This window comes from Lolium rigidum, chromosome 7 (genome assembly GCF_022539505.1).
Source record: "Lolium rigidum isolate FL_2022 chromosome 7, APGP_CSIRO_Lrig_0.1, whole genome shotgun sequence".
In the NCBI taxonomy this organism is placed as follows: Eukaryota; Viridiplantae; Streptophyta; class Magnoliopsida; order Poales; family Poaceae; genus Lolium; species Lolium rigidum.
The window spans coordinates 144,708,953-144,730,754 of record NC_061514.1 but is presented as its reverse complement, the minus strand read 5'-3'; the positions used below and the strand labels follow the sequence as shown (position 1 = coordinate 144,730,754).

Sequence of the window (21,802 nt, the reverse complement as noted above, 5' to 3'; positions counted from 1 at the left end):
TGCAAGTGAGCAAACGGGGGTATTTTGCAAATGCTTCGAGCCAAGTGAGGATTGTTTCTACACATATTGAGCTGCTCTTATCTAATCAAGAGTTTGCTTCCGCGAACACAATGTTGAACAGATAACCACATGTCTTTCCATCGCTTCAGCTAGTTGCTTCATACATAGGAGATTAGAGCTCCCGATCCATTATATATATGCAACCACCAATGAACTACACTTCCAACAAGATTAATACACGCTTCTTGTCAATTAGAACAATGCTTCATAAGTATTTAAATTTCAGTTCCTAATATTCTATGTTTCCATGGACTCTTCTGTTTTCTTCCTACACACTCATGTCAAATTCACGAATAAAAAGATGCTCCCAATGAACGCATCATGTGGTGTCTACAAGAAATTTTCCTGTAGGAGAATAATACGAGGATCCGCCGTTGCTGGATGGGGGAAATTTGCTTGGTCGCCAACACACTGCTAGACCACAGGTCGATTGTTCTCTCGCCATTGCACTGCTTTATAACTGCGAGGCTTGCATCGTCGCATCGACGAGGCAATGCATAGACTACTCGTCCCATGCATCATTCAACCGTCATGCTACAAATCAACTCTTTAACAGGTGCTTGAACTCAGCCTCCTTCATGATGCCTATAAAATAACAATAAGCATAACATGGAAATAAAATGAACATGAGGTGGAAGCAAAAGGAATGAGAATATGGAGCGAAATGTATGTACTGAACAAATACTACTACCTCTATAACATATCAATCTGAAAACCTTGACGAAGCACAACTATGGACACAAGAAGTACATGAAGGTGAAGCATAATATACAGTCAGTATCAATATTGTTTATAAGCAGTACAAGGAAGCACAGTAAGGTGAAGCATAATAACGTTGAGTTCTTTCATTCCACGACGAAGCTAGCAGACGTGGCTAGGCTTCGTGCTCATCGTCCTCGTAAACTATGATACGGCAGTTGTTGTCACAGTCGTTGTCATATGAATCATGGATGGACGTGTTGAAGCCTCGAGATGCACATTGCATGGTAGTAGTGGTTGTATCAATTTCTAAAACAATAGTGGGAATAATAAGAAGCAAAAACTGATATCACCTTATGCAAAAATGTAAGTAATGGAAGCATGATTGCAAATGGTTGGAGCAAAGTTCGATTGTAATAGAAACAATATCAGAAGGGGCGGAAGCATGTAAGTATGAAACACATATATTATGCTAGTATATCACAGATTCACAACACATATGAGCAATGGCGGAGCTACGTCGGGGCCAACCCAGGCCGTGGCTCACCCAATATTCTTGTTCAAGCTTTATTCTTGACTTTGTGCTTGTATCTGACCACAAGTCTACATCCAGGCTTCCCTTCAACTGCTAGCTCGCCCATGTTTCTTGTTCAAGCTCCGCTAGTGCATATGAGGGCAGATGAAACGTAGATATGCAGCCGTAAACAAATTTGATAGCTCATCGCCAGGATTGGTGTACAAGGATTTGCTCCTATATTACGTAAATTTGGATCTTTCATATAGACAGTACAGCAGGAGAAGAAATCCATTAGAAAGAAAACAGAATTGGACTACCTTCTTTCCCATTGGCTGCTGCAAACGCGCGTGGCGACCTGTGGTGTAAAGGAAGCAGCCCAGGCTAGCAGTTGCAAAGGCCACATGGACGGGCAGATGAGGCCTTGTGGAGCTGCCGACTGGGGAGTAAGCTTCCAGTGGGTGACAGAGATGGTCAAGCCGTCGAGGGAGAACGGCGGAAGCTGAGGTGTGATGCTCCGACGACGTCTCCCCGCGTAGGAGCTGCGAGCGTGCCGCCGGCGCACTAGACGAACCAGGAGGAGGCGGAGGTGACGACATGGAGGGGAAGAAGCAACACGGTGGGAGAGGCTGGGGCGATGCAAGGAGATCATGGAGCTGAGCGACGAGCAGGCGAAGGTCAGCGGCGTGTCTTGATTTGGGGATCGATTGGGGATACGAGGAGAAATATCGGGAGGCATTAATGACGAGAAAATTTAGGAGTATGATCAACGCATGGTTAACGATGGGGTGGAATTGGAACCCAGTCCGTTCAATCACAACGAGATGGACGTCGTTGGTGAGGTCCGATGGATTGTTTGCCATCGGACTCTGATATATAGTATTTACCTAATTTGTGACCCATCCGTTATTGTGTTTTAGTCTATGTGTGAATTTTTTTCTTCGACGAGTTGACACGAATGTGGAAAAATTTAGTGTTGGCATCTGTCTCCTTTGGATTATACTTGAAGCTTGTCTCTTTCTCGCACGCTCGGCCATAACCAAACCAATAATCTTCGTCTTTAGCCTTAAGAAGCAAAACGTACGCGCATCTCTGCATTCTTGTGAGATATATTTTCACCGCCAAATTAAGCGCAGGTCCACGCCAAACTTAATCGGCAACGCGCGTCAGTAGTGCTCCTACGCACCATGGATTCAGAATGGTTTGTCGCAAAAAGTTCAGGATCCGTAACGCGACAAGACACAAGTCACAAGCCTACAACTCATCGCTCCAGGAGTCATGGGCGAGGTTGATGGCCTGCGGCCGGCACGCGGCGTTGGCGGCAAGGCTCTCGAGCCAGAGGTCGTCGCGGATGGTGGAGTCGACGTCGTCGTTGCGGTGCCACGCCCAGCGCGCGGTGGTGGCGTTCACGACGCTCAGACGGCCATGCCCGAAGCTCGCTTCCCTCATGAGCGAGAGCCGCGCCAGCTTGTGGTTCTTCTGAAAGCTGCGTGCGGCCACCACGAGAAAAATCAGGACATGATCTCGGAATGGTTCTGCTCATATGTAAATTTGCTTACTCGAAGGCAAGCCCTTCTCTGTTCCCGCCGTCGCCGATTGTGATGTACACCGGCCCACATGGGTTCGCCTCGTTGTTGTAGACCCTGGTCTGCAACAATGAAACATGGCAACACATCAAGACGCGCATCGAAAATCAGTATCACGTGGTCGAAAAGAAAAGAAAAGAAAATCAGGCAACTCACGAAGCGCTCGTAGGCGTGTACGTGGCCGGAGAAGACGACGTCGACGCGGGCCTCGTAGAGGCGTTTCTCCATGGCCTTCCTCATTGCCTCGCCCTCGCCCGCGTGCGCCGCGTTGGTGTTGTACCAGGGGGCGTGCAGCAGCACGACGAGCCAGGGGTGGCGCGGCGGTCCACCCGGGCGAGGTCGCGCGCCAGCCACCCGTACTGCTCCGAGGTGGAGTTGAAGCCGGAGTAGGAGCCGAGCATGACGACGTGGACGGCGCCGCCGGCCGCGTCGAAGGAGTAGTAGAGCGCGGACGGCGAGCCGCTCTCCTCGTGCGGCATGCGCCAGCGCGCGGCGTAGGCGATGAATGGACTGGGCGATGAATGCCGGCCTCTACCTCGTGGTTCCCCTCGGTGACCATCCACGGCCGCCCGAACGTGTCCCACAGCGGCTGCTGCGTGTCGGCGTAGGCGTCGTACGTGGTCCGTCTCGTCTTGCTCACGTGGGCCACGCCGTCATCCACTCTGTCTGAGGCGCTTCATGCATGCGCGCGTGACTAGCACACGGCGCGGTCAACCAAGGCCCGATGGTCGCGTCATGATCACGTTTTCTATTTCCCTCTTTTCTCCGCGCGCGCTCATTCCTTAATCTCGGGACGACTGCACAAGTATTGTCATGTCACCGTGTCACGTCACGTTGCTCCGGCCGATCGAACAGCAAACCAAAATCCCTTCTTTTCTTTTTTTCTCTCTCCATATAAGCCGGCCGCGCTAGCTCTTAATTAATTGAAGGCGGAGAGGCAGTCGTTCGGTCGTTTCTTTGTATACACGATCCACTCTGCTGCACTGTACTCCAATTAATCGATCCCTTCTTTTTTCTTTTTGGTGGGACATGCGATTAGTGGAGTACTACTAGTACTAGGTAATTATTAATCAGGTCCATCGATTCGATTCCCAACTTGGATCGGACTCCCCCGCGCGCGGGATTGGAGTACACGTACACCGATGCCACGCCCAATCAAATGGTTGCAATTCATTTTCTTTTCTTCATTTTTCATCTCCTTCAACTTCCACATGTTTTATTTTTTATTTTTTGCATTGCTCCATCCATTCAACTCAAACGGGCGCGTCGAAATAAATAATATTTAATACTGGATCTGGGAGTTTCATTCCGACGCGAACGAATCGGAAAACTCTAGAAAAAGGCCGACCTTCGCGAAGGGAAGGCAACTCACTCCGCACGCGACAAGTGGCGCGCTGTGGTGCCAGAAAATTCCTGGGAAGTGGTCTCCCTGCTCGCCACGTGTCGCAAGGGGAGGCAAGGTGGGGATGAGTAATGCTACACGTACGGAATTGTTTTACGGAAATATCTTACGGACTCACGTAGCAACTCTAGAAATCTGGATTCTGGTCCGGTTTTTCAGGAAGGGATCACACAGCAACCAACCATTGCAGTCCACGTCCGTCCGTAACTATTCCGTAACTCAATCTATCCGTAAGTCTAGCATTATTGGGTGGGGATGGGGGAGGAGAGAGAAGACTGAGTTGTGTCAGTTTTTCCCTTTTTCTTCTAGATTCGTTTTTTCAAAATGAAATATCTTGATAACCGTAAGTCCAAATTGCGAACCGTTTTCACTTTTGAGATCCTCGCGTCGAGATCTTCGAAACTAGATCCCATGTTGATAGGTTTGGAGATACTTTTTTTGTACTTCCAATAGTAGTATGATTGTACTCGTGGTGTGTACTCGACTGTACTCGTGTTTCAACCGAAAAGTACTTCGTTTTTAGTGTGTTTGGTGCGGTTTTTCCCTTTACTCGCTAATCGTACTTCGCTCGTGTGCGGGATCGTACTGTACTTACGCGCGACCTGTACTGCTCGTGTGTGCACCGTACGTCCGTACATGTACTTGCTCGTGTTCACGATCGTACTCGCTCGTATGCGCGTTTGTACCTGCTCGTCTGCGTGATCGTACTTGTACTTCGCTCGTGTGTTCAATCGTACTCGTGTGTTGTGCGTGGTTGTACTCGCTCGTGTGCACGATTGTACTCGCTCGTGTGCGTGATCGTACTTGTACTCGCCTGTGTGTTCAATCTGTATCTCGTGTGTTGTGCGTGGATCAGCACTCGCTCGTGTGCGCGATTGTACTCTGCCGTCGTGCGCGACTGTACCTATGTTTTGATAAGAAAAAAAAACGAAGACATACACTTGTATGTAGTGAGCTAGCTGCATCGCTTTTTGTACTTGATCATGTGAAAGTTAGCTGGCTAGCTTTGCTATCGCGGGCGTGCACGTACTGGCTCGAGCGGAGCTAGGCGGAGAGCGCGCGTACTAGCGCGCGGCCGTGCGCGTATAGGAGGTGGCGCCATACGCGGGGACGGGACGGGACGGACTCGCGCGGGCAAGTACAAGTCGGCACGCGCGGGAGACGTTTCGTACGATGCCACGCGTCGTACGTACGTGAGCTAACCGGACCTTTGGGAAGGTCGGTCTCCAGGGAGCGATACCCGAACGAATCAAGAATTAATCCAAACATTGTTGGTTTTCGTCACGCCTGACCCAAACCCTCTCTTAGTTTGTCATCAGCCCGCGTAACACATATTTCTTCTCTTTCCTCAGTCAACCAAACCAAATTCTCAAGCCATCTGCTGCGTGCATCAAGCGACGTGAGCGGAAAATAATTTTTCGAGAATTCAATATTTCTGCCGATCGGCTCCTATTTCACAGTCATCCACACAAAATATTTATCGGACAAAAAAAATGCCAACCTACCTTTGATACAAAAATGCGGACCAACTTCTTCCGACGAAGATACGAGCGAGAACTCGCCGCCTACGATGGCCCTCCCACTCCACCCGCGCGCAACAACGCCGCCGGCCGCCGCCGCTGGTGGAGTGCGCCGAGCCACACCCTCGTGAACGTGCTCGCGCACATCGAGGGCGGTAACTACCCCGTACTGGGGATGCCGCCGCCGGCGGCGCCTTCCGTGTCACGCCGACACGAAAGCTCGTGGATGCCACGACGGATGACGCCGCCGTCGTCGTCTGGGTCGGCATCGAGCTCCTGCGGTCGGCTCCTCCACCAGCGACGCCGAGGGCCGTCAAGAAGGAGCCGACGTCGCCACCGCCGACCAGAAGGCGCAGCAGCGGCACCCTCGTCATCCGCGAGGGGGGCTCCCGTCGTCGTCTCCATCGCACGGCTGCAAGAGGAAGACGGCCAAGAAGGAGGCCGCAACGGCCACAGCTGCGTCCCAGCTCACCGAAGAGGAGGCCGCGCGATCCGCGATGCCATCGCGAGGTCGTTGACCGACCTCGTCCCCGCCGACAACGCCCTCCCGGTGGACGAGGCGCTCGCCTGGTCCGAGCGATCGTGGAGAGGAGGAGCGGAGCAGTAGAGGCGTTTGCTAGACCTAGCGGCCACGTGGCGCCGCGCCGCCCGCGCCACACCCACCGCACCCGTGCCGCTAATTAAGCTGGAGGAAAGCAGCGAGGATGAGTGGTATCGGCCGACGCTGCCACACGGCGACCCTGGGTAGGGTTCCAGCCGTTGGTACGAAGATGCCAGCCAGAGCAGCCAGCAGGCGCCGCCGCCCGAGGACGCCGACCACTCCAGTGACGACGACGGCAGCGACTACACGACGTTCTACCGCCATTTCGACATGTAGAACACCCTCCTTTTAATTAGTTTATATTCCCTCTCGCCAAATTCAAATGTATTACGAATCCAGCCTATATATGTAGGAACTCGCCTATATATATTAAATACCTGTAAATTTCACCTATGTTTGAACGTATTTTATCTGGTTATGTTTAAATTCGCCTATATTTGCTCATTCTTCTGGGCTCGCTGCTGGGAAAATGGTCCTCGGGCTAGGGAGCCCAACACAAAAAAAAATTGACATAAAAACGCATTGTGTGAATAATTGTAGTGTAAAAAATCGACGAAAATACTTATTTTATGTCCTATTTTTTTACGTCACATAAACATTTTTTTTGCAAGGTCTATTTTTTCGTGACGTAAAAATCATTTACGATTGCAAAGATAAACAGTGGGTGTAGAATAACTATTCTGCTCCTTGGGGTCAAATAGCGCATCCCCACTAAAATATATGTAGATACATCTAAACCTAAATAAATTTGCGATACTAGAAGGAAGGGAGTGCCATCGTGACCAATGGACATTGCATGTATTACTCGGCAATGCGTTAGGTGTGAGTATACATGAACAAGTACGTACTGGAGTAGTACTGAGTACTGAACCATTCACTTGGCTGCAACACAACCAACGCTTGGATTCCATCATCATCACCATTAATTAAGGCGAGGAAGTCAATGCATCAGCAGAAGTAGAACACACGGCCCCCAATCGACCGCCTCCTAGCTCGCTCGCCCGGCCGCCGCAGCCTCGCCGCCCCATCCCCCGATGCCCTCTCCGACGCCGCTTCCCCGCGCCGCCATCTGCTCCTCTTCAGGCTGGGCCTCGCCGGACGATTAATTAACCGTCTGCGGCCGTCTTCTTCTCGTCCGCGGAATCAAGCGCCGCCCCTCCTAGCCGTCTCCAGCCACCTCGACTTCTCATCGGTCAGTCTGTTTTCCTCCTCCTTAATCCTGTGCGTCTTCGTCTTCAATTGCCTCTCTGCTCACGCCCGGGACACCCCCTTGCATGCGCTGTGATTCAGACAAGGTAGAGGAGGACGGCCACAGGGAGGATGGTGGAAAACAGGTTGGTCATGAGGAGTTGCTGACGTCGCCGTCCGGATTGGGCGATGCAGCCCCGACGAGCAGGCCATCTAGTCCAACCTCGAGCTCGCCGTCCAGCCCCGCACAAGGTAATTTCTTCCCAGAATATATGTATTTCCCCACTTGAAGCAATCTTGTGAGCCACCCAAATTATGGAGTTTTTTAGGATTAGCTTCAGACAAATTAGGATTTGCCCGTCCCTGTCAGCTTGTTCAGATTCGCAGAAAAATTTAGCTGACAAGTAAGTGAGTTAGAAGTATAATTTTAGGTTAAGCTTGCACATACAAACAGAAAACTCTTTATGTGCTCTTTAGTATAATCTGCAGGGGAGTTCTTTGTTTAGTCACGTGAAATATTTGTGATTTTTGTAGAGCTCTGTCATGGGCAAGGGCGAGGCTTGATGAAGGACCAAGCAGCAGCCAGCCGGCAGAGCATGAGCCCTTCTTCCCACTCAGGTTGGCATCAAAATAAACTCTCAGACTGGTTTCCTTCTCTGCCCATGCTCTGCCGCCGCCTACCTCTGTCTTCGCTGATTCAAGATTCTCTGTTTCTTTGTTTCTTTAGAATGGGATTGATGTGGTACACTTGATCTTCAGCCTACGGTCATCCCTGACCTACGCTGACACGGAAATGGAAAGGAGTAGGCGTCGACCTCGCTCTCGCTCAACCGTGCCGCCATCCGGTTGCAGCAAAGCTCGAGGCCTGCAAGGACTTGCTGCCGACGATGGTTCACTGACGCGGACCAAGAGTCGTTGTCCAGGCCCTCCACCAGCACGTCGCAGCAACCCCGTCAATTCTGGTTATGGTCCACCGAGAGCAAGACCACCACAGTACAAGAAGGTAGCCACCACCCATTTTTCTTGTTGGCTACTTTTGTTGGGTCGTTGATGCTAGGATGCTGTTGTTGTATGTGAGCTTTGTGTTGTGCTAAATTTGGGTCAGATTAATTTGGTCTTTAGTTGTACGGTTGTACCACCTAATAAGAATATATCATGAGACGATGAAATTGATTTGGTGACTTTGCTTCTCATCTTTGCATGCATCTATCATGTCATCGATGAGGAGAGCTGAAACCTGACTGACTCCATGTATGTATCATATCCGCCGTTGTCCGTGCTGTGTTTAACATAGCAGCATTCAAGGGTGTCGAGACCTAGCTGTAACCTGAGTTTGTGGTGCTTAAGTACAACTACATATGTTTGGTAAATGACCATGCATGTGTATAACATATGCTACATTTCAGACTACGTACGGTATGGTCTGATTTAATTAGCTCGTTCTACTTGTACATCCACCCAATGTTCATATAAGCACACAAATCAAAATGACCTTTTATGAACGATCAGATTAAAACCTGAATATATTTATTAAACATGGAACTGGTTGAGGCCCTAATATTCTTCTAATTTGGTCCTCTACAGCATAACCTCAAGTTGATTAGTTTTCAGGTACTAATTGCATTTAACTGCTTTTGTTGAAGCTGTGTTACGAGAGCATCCAGTCAGGTGCAACGAATTCCTTGTACCTAAGTATAGAGACTACTCTCAAGCATTTATCAATTGTAATCCTGTTGTTGATTCAAGGACCAGTATGGTTCAACCTAGCTAGCAGTTGTCTATCGGAAGCGAGTCTCCATTTTATATCTGCAAGATAGAAATTTTCTCTTATGTACTACTTGTTATTTGTTGGAGAAGGTCTCCCGGGAGCTGCTGCATGACAACAAGCTCAAGCTTGTAAACATTGTTAGCAATTTTATCACAAGGGCACTAGCACTCATGGTTATGACATGTTTATTTTTTCTTGTTCATACGTTGTTGTTGAATACTGTGACCGGCAATTCTTCTTGGTCAATGCTGTGACCGGCAAGAAGAATGGTTATGTACTACTTGTTTATTTTTTCTTAGCGCTTCAGAAGATTTCCTTTTTTCACCTCTGATGTGTGCTAAATTACAACTATATTTCTATCCATTTGGATGATATTCCTTTGCAACTGGGCACCGCCATTCAGGAGCTCGACCCCAATTTTCTTTTTCTTTGGTTACCCTCATATCGATTGCTGCCATGCTTCTATCCAATTCCTTTATGTCGTATTTACTGAAAAGATGCTTCTATTATGTATCGTATCTGGTAGGCTTCGAAATGAATATTGTAGGCTTATTTCTTGTTCAGAAATGTGCATTGGTACTACTATAATTATTTTCGTGTCTATCAGTATTGAATAGCTGATCTTATGTAATTCGAAAAATGCTTCTGCAAATTGCATCAATGTGAATTCTAATGCTACTGCATATTCCATGCATGGTTGTTTCTACTGTTTTGCTGGGTTATGAATGAATCTACACTGGCAAGCAATCTTGTCTTGGAAATAATTAATAATTGTGTTTAGCGACTTAGTCCTCTCAGGCTTAAGTTTGTTGAATGGTTATCATTGTTTGATAGTACAACTTTTTTTAATACGAGTTAAATTGGTGGTGGTTGCTCTGTCGGATTGCTTCGATCACTTGTCTACATCCAATAGTACTTGCTCTGTTTTTGCTAGTATCAGTGTCCAAATGCATGCTGTTATTCACCTCACTCACCTCATGTCTGGCAATTTTAATTTGGGAATTAGCAATGCACTTTTTGCTATTTTTTTGTAATTATTTACCTTTACTGTTATTAACACAACAATCATGCCATGAAATGGAATATGTATTCGGTCATTCATTAAGTTTATTTGTTTGTTCTCTGTTTCATCAGTTTCTTAATTCTCAGACAGTAACTAAACAATTCGATAGATCTGATATTGTTCTTTGTATTATCACTACACCCAAGATTCTCTGTGTGCCATTGGTATTGCTATGTCTGGTTAACCATTTCATTGTCTTTTTTTATCTGACTTTACTGTTTGTTGGGTCTGCAGATATACGGGGATACATCTTTGCCAGTGGCAGCGGTGGCCTCTTCTTGGTCTTAATGTTGTAGGTGAGCTTCTGATTGTTCCCTTCTCTCCTAGTATTGGGCTTATTTCTAGTAACCGCATGTTTTTCTATGGTCTATGCTAGTAGAGAATTCATCCTCATTTAGGAAGTGGAGGTTTTCTGAACTACTTGGTTAATAATTTGTGTGCCCTAGCTGGGAGCAAAAGTTTTCTAGACTTCCCGGTCTCAAGTCTCAACAGGAGCTTTTATATGTGATTTACCACATTTTATTTTGTAATTATTCTTGGTTAATTTTCAGGATTCCATAGTGCTTATTTTACTACAACACATGTTTTGAGCACAGGTTCGAAAAAAATTTATGCAAACTAGGGTCTTGATAGCGGAATCCGGCAGTCTTATCTACCTACTGATAGTTCTTAGGGTCATTCAACGAAATCATTAGTACTGCTACAAAGTAAACAAATTAGTGGTAGTTTAATAATAATTGTCACTATCATGTAACTGTTGTATCAGTGCTAGTACGTAGTAGCTGAAAGTGGAAATGCCTCGGTAGAATTATTATTTATCTTCTTTCAGTTTATATAAGTATCGTGCATTGACTTTCAGTTATCTATTCCTTATCATTTTTTTCCACTGGGAAATCATCCGTGTGAAGCTGCAGAGTGCAAATATCAAACACTTGACAGTTTACAAGGCCATTTGTTAGTCTGTCTTCCACCCTTTAAAAGCCAAGAATAGAAACTTTGATTGCTGTGTGATTCAGCTTGTTTCCAGTGCCATTTTAGGTGGTCCTTTCTGTGAAACAAGTGCTGCTTTGCACTAGCAGTTCTGGTGAGTTACATAATGAACAATCAGCACATTTTCAGTTAAGTTCATCGTATGTGGTGATCTAGATTTTAGTCTTACTAGAATAGGGTCAGTTCTGAATACAAGTTTAGCTTTTAGAATACTCATAGATACTAGTTTCGATTCTCACCCCTGAGGCCTCGGAACCGCGTCCATGGGCGCTGATTCCGGCTGAGGACGACCTGGAAGCGTTGGCCATCTTCAGAGCTGCAACTTTCATTCGCATTGGCGATGGGACTAGGGCGTTGTTCTGGACTGACGCATGGCTCCCTGGAGGAAAATCAGTGCAGGATGTGGTCCCTATTCTGCACTCCTTCGTCAAGAAATCAAACATCACTGTGGCAGCAGCACTGCAAAACAATCATTGGGTTAGAGACATAACAGGGGGCCTCTCTTCGCCGGCGCTTGCTCAGTATTTGTCTGGGATTTACTAGAGGGCACCACCTTAACTGTCGGCCAACAAGATGAGGTGGTTTGGCGGCCCTCGCACGATGGTGCTTTCTCCGTCAACTCGGCCTACAAGCTCTTCTTCATCGCGAACATGCAATTCGCTTGTGCAAAACCTATTTGGAAGTCCAAGGCCCCCATGAGATGCAGGTTCTTCATGTGGTTAGTGGTGCACTAGCGCTGCGTCACAGCAGACAACCTTGCTGGCAGAGGGTGGCCACATAATACCTTCTGCCCGCTGTGCACTATTGCTAATGAAAACTGCACCCATCTCTTTTTGCACTGCCGTTTCTCCAAACAAGTCTGGGAGCGTGTTCGGACCTGGTCCAGGGCCAACTTCCCAATTCCTGACGATACTTTTGGCAGCACCAAGGAATGGTGGCTTATGGCAAGAAAGAGGGCGCCGAAGAACATACGTCGCGACTTCGACACTGTGGCAATTCTGGTGCATTGGAGGATCTGGAAGGACCGGAATTCACGCATCTTCCAGCAGGAGTGTAGCACGGCTGACCGTGTGGTTGAGCTAATCATTGAGGATATTCATTCCTGGAAGGCTGCCGGCTGTATTTCTGAGTTTTAGGCTCCTGAGGTTTTTTGCTGTTGATGTAGTTTGTTGCCTCTGTCTCTTCATCTAGAGTTCTGTTGGGACCAGGATAGGTCTTCTTTTGCTCGGCCATCTCGGCCGTCATTTGCCACGCTGTGGCTCTCTTGTAAAAAGCTTTCTCTTCTATCTTAATGAAGTTCGGCCTAAGGCCCTTCGAGATTCTCACCCCTGAATTCTAGATAAATAGAACTTGTCTTGGCAAGTTTATAGTTTTTTTTCCAAGAAAACGCATAGAGCTTTTGCGTCTCATTTATTTATTTGAATATGTAGAAGGTTTGTTGTCACATGCCTCCGAAGAGGAACAGAACAGAAGAAGCTTTTGCATTATATACTACTATTATGCTAAATGAAATTCCAAACTTTGAGATGGTCTGGTGATATACATCCTTTTAGTTCAAATATGAATCTGTCTTTAGTTTATCAGCTTCATTCAGAGTGCCAGGCTGCTTCATAGAACATTACTATATGTTAAAGTTTTGATCATGCTATCAGGCTCTCTATCCACTTTATATCAGCCGATGCTGCATTATGTAGGGTAATGGTGATTTTTATTCTGGCTGTTGTTCTTGATGTGATAAATGTAAGTGAAAAAACATGAGGAAATTGATTACTATCTATGTTGTTAAACATGATTCACAGAAATAACTACCAATAGATTGATGAAATCAACATTAAATCATCCTTCTAACACACAATTCAACTGTTTTACTTGCTGTTGGACTGATATTATAAAGAAATAGACCTAGCTTGTTAATTTGGGCCAGAAATGAAGTATTTGGGTCTGTTAAGTACCTACTGAGGTTGGCAAATGTTGTGTTTTGCCAAGGCAAACTACAAGTTGGATGAGAATGGCTCATGTGTACTTTTGTCATGAAATGTTGTAGTTGTTTGTGCACTTCTCTGTTAGCTGATTAGAACATATTCTTCTCGCATTCGTTCCATTACTGTTTATCGTTATTATTGTTCATTTACTTATCCTGTTCTGGTACGCAAAACTATGTATTCTATTTTTTCTTATAACCTTTATATTTTTTCAGCATTTATCCTCTGTCCAAGTAAGAAGAACAGATCAAGCTCCACCATGGTGCTGTCATTGTGGAGCGTTGAGTACGCAAGCCCTGCCGTGGCACCGTACGAGCCGAGCTTCTTCAACCAGTGGTAGTCGCTAGAGCAGTACAAGGAGGAGAGGATTGACATGGCATTCATGAAGGGGAGAAATGGATGCGGCCCTGATGCAGTAGCGGTAGTGGAGTATTAAAGATGGAGAGGGCCAGGAGGTAGCCATGGTTTCGACTACTTCAACTTCCCTTGCTGCCATGTGATGGAGGCGAGTTCACTGTGTCGCAGCCATGGCAGCGTCCGCTCTCTTCTAGGACTCCATGCTCTAGGTGAGTCATCATGTTCCTCTTATTTCTCCTCTACATGCTATGTGTACCTCGATCATACAATGGTTGCTTCTGTGATCCGGCCGAAGAGTCGATTATGTACTTATTTAGGACTCAGTGGTGACGTTGTTTGATTAAGACTTTGTATTGGCAATGATTTGGTATATTATTGTACATATTTCGAATTACTGTGTAGTATCATCTGCATAGATCTATATGATTTTTGGGTTCCAACATGATTTTTTTTCAGTTGATATTACAGGCCCCTGTCGAATTTTAATTTAAGCATATAAAGTTGTGTATTTTGTCCTGATTTGGTGTTGTTCTCTAGATCTATCTTGCAATGTTGTAATACAATGAGCTAGCAATGTTTGTTTGTGAAATATTGGAGGCTACCTTTTCATGTCTTGGAATCATTGAGACCACGTTTTGGAAATATTGGAATCTTGTTTTGACTACAGTTCTGTTGAGGTTGCATATCAGTATGAACATCCTTTTAATGGTAAATAACCTAGGTTTTGTTGAAATTCTGGTCTGATTGAGCCTAACACAAACCTTTTAATTACCACCAATGCAGCTTATTGTGTTCCACGGCCTCCTCACTAGTAGACTTGTATGCGAGAAGGTCAATCCGGGCAGTGCAGCAGGCGGTCCGGAGCGAGGTCAGTTGATCATCATCTGCAATTTAGCATCATAACATGGTTTCATCCAAAGCTTCTTGTCCAAAATCATTTGCATGGTTTTGGCATCATACATACATGCATGGTTTCATATACATGTGCGCTTCCTCTCGTCGGACAAATAAAATAAGTAGCTGGTATGGATAAACTTCTGCCATTGCATGTAAAAGCATCAACTCCTAGAATTATTACTTTTGGATAGTTGAGGTTAGAAGTTTGAGCTCTGTTATTATTGGCCACTCTCTTGCGATGCCCAGAATTATATGGGCCATCTCCCTCTCACATGTTCTTTTTTTTCTTAGTGGCGCCTTTTCATGTATTGTAGTTGACTACACAAATTGAGTAGAGATGGACTCAGACCGAGATGCATAAAAAATGCTCTCAGATTTGTTTACTACCATAATAGATGAAACTCAAATACCTATGAAGATTATTCTGACATGAATAATTTTCATTAATTCGTATTTGTATTGTTCGGCATATGTTTTATCTTTCCAACTAAGTACGAACTGTAATAGTGGCTGGAATCTCAAGTGGTATTCACCATACGACCTGTTCATCTCGAAAGTCTCAGGGGAGGTATTGAAGAAGTCTGCATGCTCTACTAATGCATGGTGTGTACAATACCAACATTTGAGAAGTCAGCCTTTATCATGGAAATTGCATTCGTAACACTGCTTGCCATGTCTGGTTTTTTAGCTACTTATTTCCTTGTGAGACGACACCGAATATGGATTTGGTCATTCTTTGGTGGATGTTTAGGATTATGGACTGATTGCTTCTATTGCTAGCTCTTGGCATGATCTGAGTGTTGCTAACACCGTTGTGTGTATATATTAATATCGAGCCGGTGAAATTTAGATATTCCTTATGGCAGTATCATTCTCTGTTTAAGTATAGATTTATGTGGTATGTCCCTGCATAGGAATCATGCTCCTGTGTATGCGTTGGGCAATAGTGAACTGGTTTCCTTTGCACATTTGTGATTTTATTTTTAACTTGCATCTCTTCTTAAATAACCATCTGATTGAGTTGAAAGATTTTCTGGTGCAGATGATGGTGACGAGGGTGCCAAAACGTTTGGACATGAGCTGGATGAGAAGCTTCCCATGATCAAGTGCTGTCTCGCAGTTGTGTTGTCCAGTAGCACAAGTGCTGTCCTCGGCGGCGCTTATGAGAAGTCCAAGAAGAAGGAGCAATCAAGTCTCTCATCTGGAGGTATATCTTTCAAAGGCTTCCCTTGAGGAAAGAGGGCCGGTATGGATGACATCCTCAATGTAATTGGCACTGCCTATCTTCCTTTGTTGTGTGTGTTCCCTATAACACACTCTTCATAGTGGAGAAACATAGTTTATACAACTAACTGACATCTTTCTTTGTTGAACAGGACCTTACCTCATGGCGGCCCTTTTGACAAAGAGGTTATGGCGGCTCTTCAGGATGGTACAGTTTTCCACCGAAAAAGTTCCCTTGTTTACTTTATACTAGTCTTCCTTGCTATAGTTAGCCTTTTTGGTTAAGTCTTGGTGCTGGACAAGAAGTGCTTAAGAGTAGTGTGATCTCTTTGCAAAGTCTAGATGTAGATTAGAGTGGTCATAAGGGGTATATAAGTGCAAATTTGAGCCGAGTCAAGGAACGTGTGGATTAGTTTAGTTGAATGTTGTGAACATATGAACTAGAATGATTGTGTTGCATAATACATTTCAAACCACTAGTGCATCACAATAATCTATAGGTGTTGCAAATAGAAGAAATTATTTTCAGTAAATTGGGCACACTGTAACTAGAATGATTGTGTTGCTTCTATCAGGTGCACTGGATACTGATAGTCTGATGCACATTGTGAACCACTTGGAAAGGTATAGGTCTCTTAATGGATGATTTCGTGTCTACCTTTAATATTTGTGCTGTGAAATTTATCAAATTGTTTCCTTATCTGCTGTTGAGGTACATGCCTGGACTTTGGCCAAGTGGACAAGGGTGGAGTTGCAAGTTACCTTCACTGATATATATTTTTGTTCTTGGGGCATTAGCCAATTGGAGTAGGGCGAGTTTCTATTTAGTGGGCATGCATTCTTTGTGTTGGCTGTTCATGAATATGAATGAAATGTAATATGTGATGTTCTCAGTATAGAATTTTGAATGATTTTTCAACTTATTTCTTACTCGAAAAGAATTATGATATGCCTCTGATGTGTCAGATATACATACACATCGACTGGACGACCAGAGCAGCAGCTAGACATGTATTGAGGACTTGGGAGCATTTGGTCCCGCTTACAGGTAGACAAGGAACAACATATTTCCTTCCATGCAGATTAACGTGTGTTGTTGTGGGTGAGTGGAGTTCCTGGATGGATGGAGTAAAATTGGTGAAGTAGAATGAATAAATTGGCGAGGTGTAGTGTACATTTTTCTACTCGACATATACTTTCTTTACGGGGAGCTGATTTTTAGTTCGCTTCAAATTGCCTACCGTGCTGAGCTATCCTGCCAACTAGGCCTAGGACTAAGCCAACCCGAAGGTGGGTCCCATCATAAAGAAGATGATATCCCAGTGAACGTCATGAGAAGTAGATGAACTCTCAGGTGAAGAGTGTCGTCTTTTTTGTCGATGGGGATTGGTGTAGAGAAACTCTCTTTGTCATGAGGATTTGCTTATGCTGGCTTTCACATTGCTTGTGTGTTGGATGTGGAACACCTTGGGCTTAGTGGGCTGGATGTGTTAGAAAGGTACTTCTTTCTAATTGCTTGTTCACTGTGTTATTACTTTGTGTTCCTGCTCCCTATAGTTTATCCGAGTAATGAGCGTCATGTTATCCAAATTAGTTGTGAAGTCCTTAAACTTTTTTCCAGTTGACAATGAAACCAGAGTAGTTTCAAATTGTGTATGCAGTATTGCAAAAGTACATGCTTAGGTGTCTTCTGTCAGTGCTTACTTGCTTGATGTCGTGTGCATGCTTTGAATTTGATACTGTCCTATTTGAACTATTACTTTGTTTACGGATGACAAGTGTTAGATGTGATTATGCAACTTGGGGAAGTTTTTTATACTTCTTGTAGACATAATGGTGTACGGCAAGAACTAGTTCTCTGTGTTAAACTAATTTTGCAAATAGTTACATCTATGATCCCTTAAAAAAATATGCCAGGTAGTATGGAATGATACATCGACTTTGAGCATTTCTTGTGTGTCATCTCTACATTTTATGAAGAAAATACCAGGTGCATGTTCTGGTTTCATGTCTGAATGCTAGAACAAATCTAGAAGAGACTGTCTCTGAATGTGAGCAGCAAATAAATAACTTAAGATGGTGTCTGAATGTGAGAACACATAGGTCTGGCACACATAAGTGAGCCTGACAGACTGGTACAATCGGCTGGATACTTGATTTTGCTCTTCATAGTGCATCTAGTAAACTTTGAAGGAATATGTTGCCTATTTGCTCCTTGATTGCCGCCTGAATTGCAATGTTCTAGTTGTTTGTGTACTTCTCTTTTAACGGATTAGAACATATTTTTCTCGCATTCCTTCCATTACTATTTATTGTTATTATTTGTTTACTTATGTTATGGTAAGAAAAACTATGTTTCCTCTCTTTTCTCATATCCCAATATATTTTCCTGCATTTACCCGTTGTCCAACTAAGAAGAACAGATCAAGCGTAACCATGGCACTTTCAATGTGGAGCATTGAGGATGCAAGCCCTGCCACGGCAGCGGACAAGCCTAGCTTCTTAAACTAGTAGTAGTTGTTGGAGCAGTACCCAGAGGAGCAGATTGCCATGGTAGTGGTGTAGTAAGCTAGATATTGCCAGGAGGTAGCCATGGTTTCCACTACTTCCTCAGCCCTAGATGCCATGGGATGGAGGAGAGTTCACCGTGGCGCAGCCATGGCAGTGGCGGCCTTCTTCTAGGCCTCCATGCTCTAGGTGAGTCATCAGATTCCTCCTATTTTTCCTCTAGGTGCTCTGTGTACCTTGGTCATAAAACTGTTTCTTCTGTGTACATCGGTCATTAAACTTATTTAGGACTCAATGGTGTTGTTGTATGATAATGATTTTGCATTGGCAACGCTTTTGGTTTATTATTCTACATATTTCGAATTAGTGTGTAGTATCATCTACAGAGGTCTATATGTTTTTTTTGGGTTGCAACATAATTCTTTTTTCAGCTGCTATTACAGACCCTGTCAAATTTTAATGCAAGCATATATAAAGTTGTGTATTTTGGCCCGGTTCGGTGTTGTTCTCTAGATCTAGCTTGGAATGTCGTAACTGTAATGAACCACCCATGCTTGTTTGTGAAATATTTTAGGCTGCCTTTTCATGTTTTGTAATCATTGGGATCACGTTTTCAAAATACTAGAATCATGGTTTGACTATTGTTCTACTGAGGTTGCATATCTGAATGAACAGTCTTTTAAAGCTACATAACCTTGGTTTGGTTGAAACTTTATGGTCTGATTGAGCCTAACACTAACCTTTTAATTACTGCCAATACAACTTATTGTGTTCTACAGCCTCCTCACTGGTAGACCTGTAGCGAGAATGTCAATCCGATTAGTGCAGCAGGCGGTCCGGAGCAAGGTTAGTTGATCATCATCTGCAATTCAGTTGCATGGTTTCATCCAAAGCTACTATCCGAAATCAATTGCATGGTTTCGACATCATACATACATACATGCACAGTTCCACTCCTCGCACAAATAAAATACGTAGCTGGTATGGATAACCTTATGGCATTGCATGTGAAAGTAACAATGATGTGATCTAGAGCAGATCATGATGCTTTGTTCTTGCTAGATGTGATCTAGAGCAGATCATGATGCTTTTGTTCTTGTGCAAGGATGACGAGGAGGACTAGATGGCACATGGCAACAAGGGTAGCAGCTGTGGTCTGTAGCTGATGCAGGTTGGTGCATCTTACTTGGATGGACGTCGAAGACTCTGGGAACAATGGACGTCTTCATATATACGGCTTGGTCGTTGAACAATCTCAAGCAGCTGCAGCTTTGTTTCTAGCTCCTTAATCATCTCTACGATATATATGGTTGCAGCCGATATATATGGTTGCAGCCGAGCTTTGAGATTCGAGAGCATCGTAACCTGGCATGAGTGTGTTGTATGTAACCGTCCTAGCTTTCATTGATGTTTTTACTTGTCGTTTGGTTGACTGCATGACTAAATGTCAAAAGAGTTGTGTTGTGTGCACTTTAGTCTTTTTTTTTTGCTTCATATTACTTGCTGTGTCTTTTGGATGTCTGAAAAACAGCAGAGGTCAACCCGAATTTTCGAGTGGATGAAAATCTAGCTGATTAATTAGCTACCCTAATTTTCTAATGAAAATCCTGCTGATCTCCCTCGTTCTAGCTGATAAAATACAATTTTTGCTCCTTAACCTCTATGCAACATTCATTGTTAATCTAAATATAATCAGCTATTCATTTCCATTCATTCATTATCACCATCAGCTAGTTTTCATGTACATGAACGTTTGAGCCACAACAGTGCGAAAAAATATTATTTAAGGAAAACAGAACCTATCATTGTTGAGGGAAAGCATCACTCGACCTATCACTATTGAGGGAAGCATCAAACAATATATAACCACGGAACATGTATACATGTTGCTGAAAGCCATAATTCTCTTATCTGATTTGAACAATATTTTCAATGCATGGATTGACGGGAATGGAAAAATTACTCTCTCTGTCCCAAAATAATTAGCTCAACTATTTCTGCTATGAATATATTTACAACTAAAATGTTTCTATATATTTCTGAATCTAAGTAAAATTGAGCAGGTTATTTTTAGACAGAGGGGATTAACTTTTTTTCGAAGCAGCACTTCACTGGTGTACGAAACAAATTAATTGTCAAAAGGAATCAAAGTTGTCAAAATTCATGGCGATACCAGCACAACCATATTGGAAAAGTTTCCCCTAAATATAGCCGTATAGGCAAGTATCCATGTGGCCTCCATCTATGTTCCAGCCGCACGCCATACCGTTGGATGTAGCACCAAAATTGAGAAGTGAAGGAAGCCTACTTGGTTTGTCTGGGGACTCCTAGGAATAGGAAGGAAAACTTGGTTGGCTCGCTAGGCTCCTAGGAATAATAGGACACGGATTACCAGGCCGGTGGAGTGAGTTGTTAAATAGAAGGAGGTAGTTAAGTACAAAACAACGTCATCGTTCCATAGAAACAATCATCTCAACTGTTTGCCTCACCCCTCCACATATCTATTTATACAACTCCAGTGTCACAATGCCGCGCATCGGCTGCGTGACTTGTGACTTAAACAATTCATGGTCGAAAGATTGTAAAAAATTAATGGCGATTCCGATCCAGCTTGGCAGGTCAGGTTCAACTAATGGGTGCACAAAGATTGAAATAACAATCAAACTTTTAGGATTTAGTATGGCACGTTATCATGTACTATGTACTCTGCTACACTGGAAAAGCTTTCCCTCAAGATATTGGGTGTACATCTGTACCCAAGTGACCATATTCAGCCGCACACCATGCCATACTAAATTAAGAAGGAAATGAGACTCGGAACTCAATGAGACTACTTGGTTTGCCAAGGGACTCCTAGGAATACGGAAGGGAGATCCTTTGGCTTTTGCCAGACTCCTAGGAATCAATACGGCACGAATTGAAAATAGTGGGTTGTTCGTAATCATGAAAGAGGCAATTAACTACAAGAATCCAGGTCATCAATCCGTGGCAGCACTCATCTCAACCGTCTATCCATCCTTCTGTGCATCAGGCTCCCTCTCAACATGTAGCTCATATTTACCTCCAACCTTCATGTATCTATTTATACGAGTCCAGTGTCACAATGCCGCGTCAGTCGGCTGCGCGTGACTTGTGACTTAGACTTTGTCGAGGAGAGGAGAGGAGAGGAGAGGAGAGGAGAGTGAGTGCCATGGCCGGCTAGTAGATGATCTTGGGGATCCAGGTAAATGACTCGTCCTTGGTGTAACAAGCTTCTTCTGGTTCGTCATGTATGAAGACTCTACGGCTGGATCGTCAATTCATGTTGTTTATTAAAGGGATCGTGAATGCCTTCAGTTTTGCCTTGATGCATGTAGGCAGCCGATGGGTTGAAACGAAGCGGAGAAGAAAATGATCAGGCAGCTTGCAGGTTGTGTATGGATTTTGCGTCGAGGAGCGAGCGG

General features: G+C 44.5%; 3 long non-coding RNA genes and 1 pseudogene across 5 annotated transcripts; 2 read left to right on the top strand and 2 right to left on the bottom strand.

Moving 5' to 3' along the window:
* Positions 1 to 238: 238 nt before the first annotated feature.
* LOC124669279 lies at positions 239 to 1,743 on the bottom strand. Its single transcript, XR_006992101.1, has 3 exons — positions 1,594 to 1,743; positions 752 to 1,510; positions 239 to 645 (listed from the first exon to the last, which is right to left on the bottom strand). It is a non-coding gene; the product is annotated as an uncharacterized LOC124669279 (long non-coding RNA).
* A 784-nt stretch (positions 1,744 to 2,527) lies between these two features.
* On the bottom strand, positions 2,528 to 6,155 carry LOC124672122 (annotated as a pseudogene).
* Positions 6,156 to 8,306: 2,151 nt separating this feature from the next.
* LOC124669192 lies at positions 8,307 to 18,307 on the top strand. 3 transcript variants are annotated; one of them, XR_006992053.1, is made up of 9 exons: positions 8,307 to 8,573; positions 10,636 to 10,697; positions 13,589 to 13,939; positions 14,514 to 14,598; positions 15,670 to 15,893; positions 16,004 to 16,059; positions 16,427 to 16,725; positions 16,818 to 16,899; positions 18,267 to 18,305. It is a non-coding gene; the product is annotated as an uncharacterized LOC124669192 (long non-coding RNA). The 3 variants fall into 3 exon arrangements; XR_006992052.1 differs by lacking the exon at positions 16,427 to 16,725 and having other exon boundaries at positions 18,270 to 18,307; XR_006992054.1 differs by lacking the exon at positions 16,427 to 16,725.
* Positions 18,308 to 18,316: 9 nt separating this feature from the next.
* Positions 18,317 to 19,676, top strand: LOC124669191. Its single transcript, XR_006992051.1, has 3 exons — positions 18,317 to 18,548; positions 19,139 to 19,205; positions 19,465 to 19,676. It is a non-coding gene; the product is annotated as an uncharacterized LOC124669191 (long non-coding RNA).
* Positions 19,677 to 21,802: the final 2,126 nt, after the last annotated feature.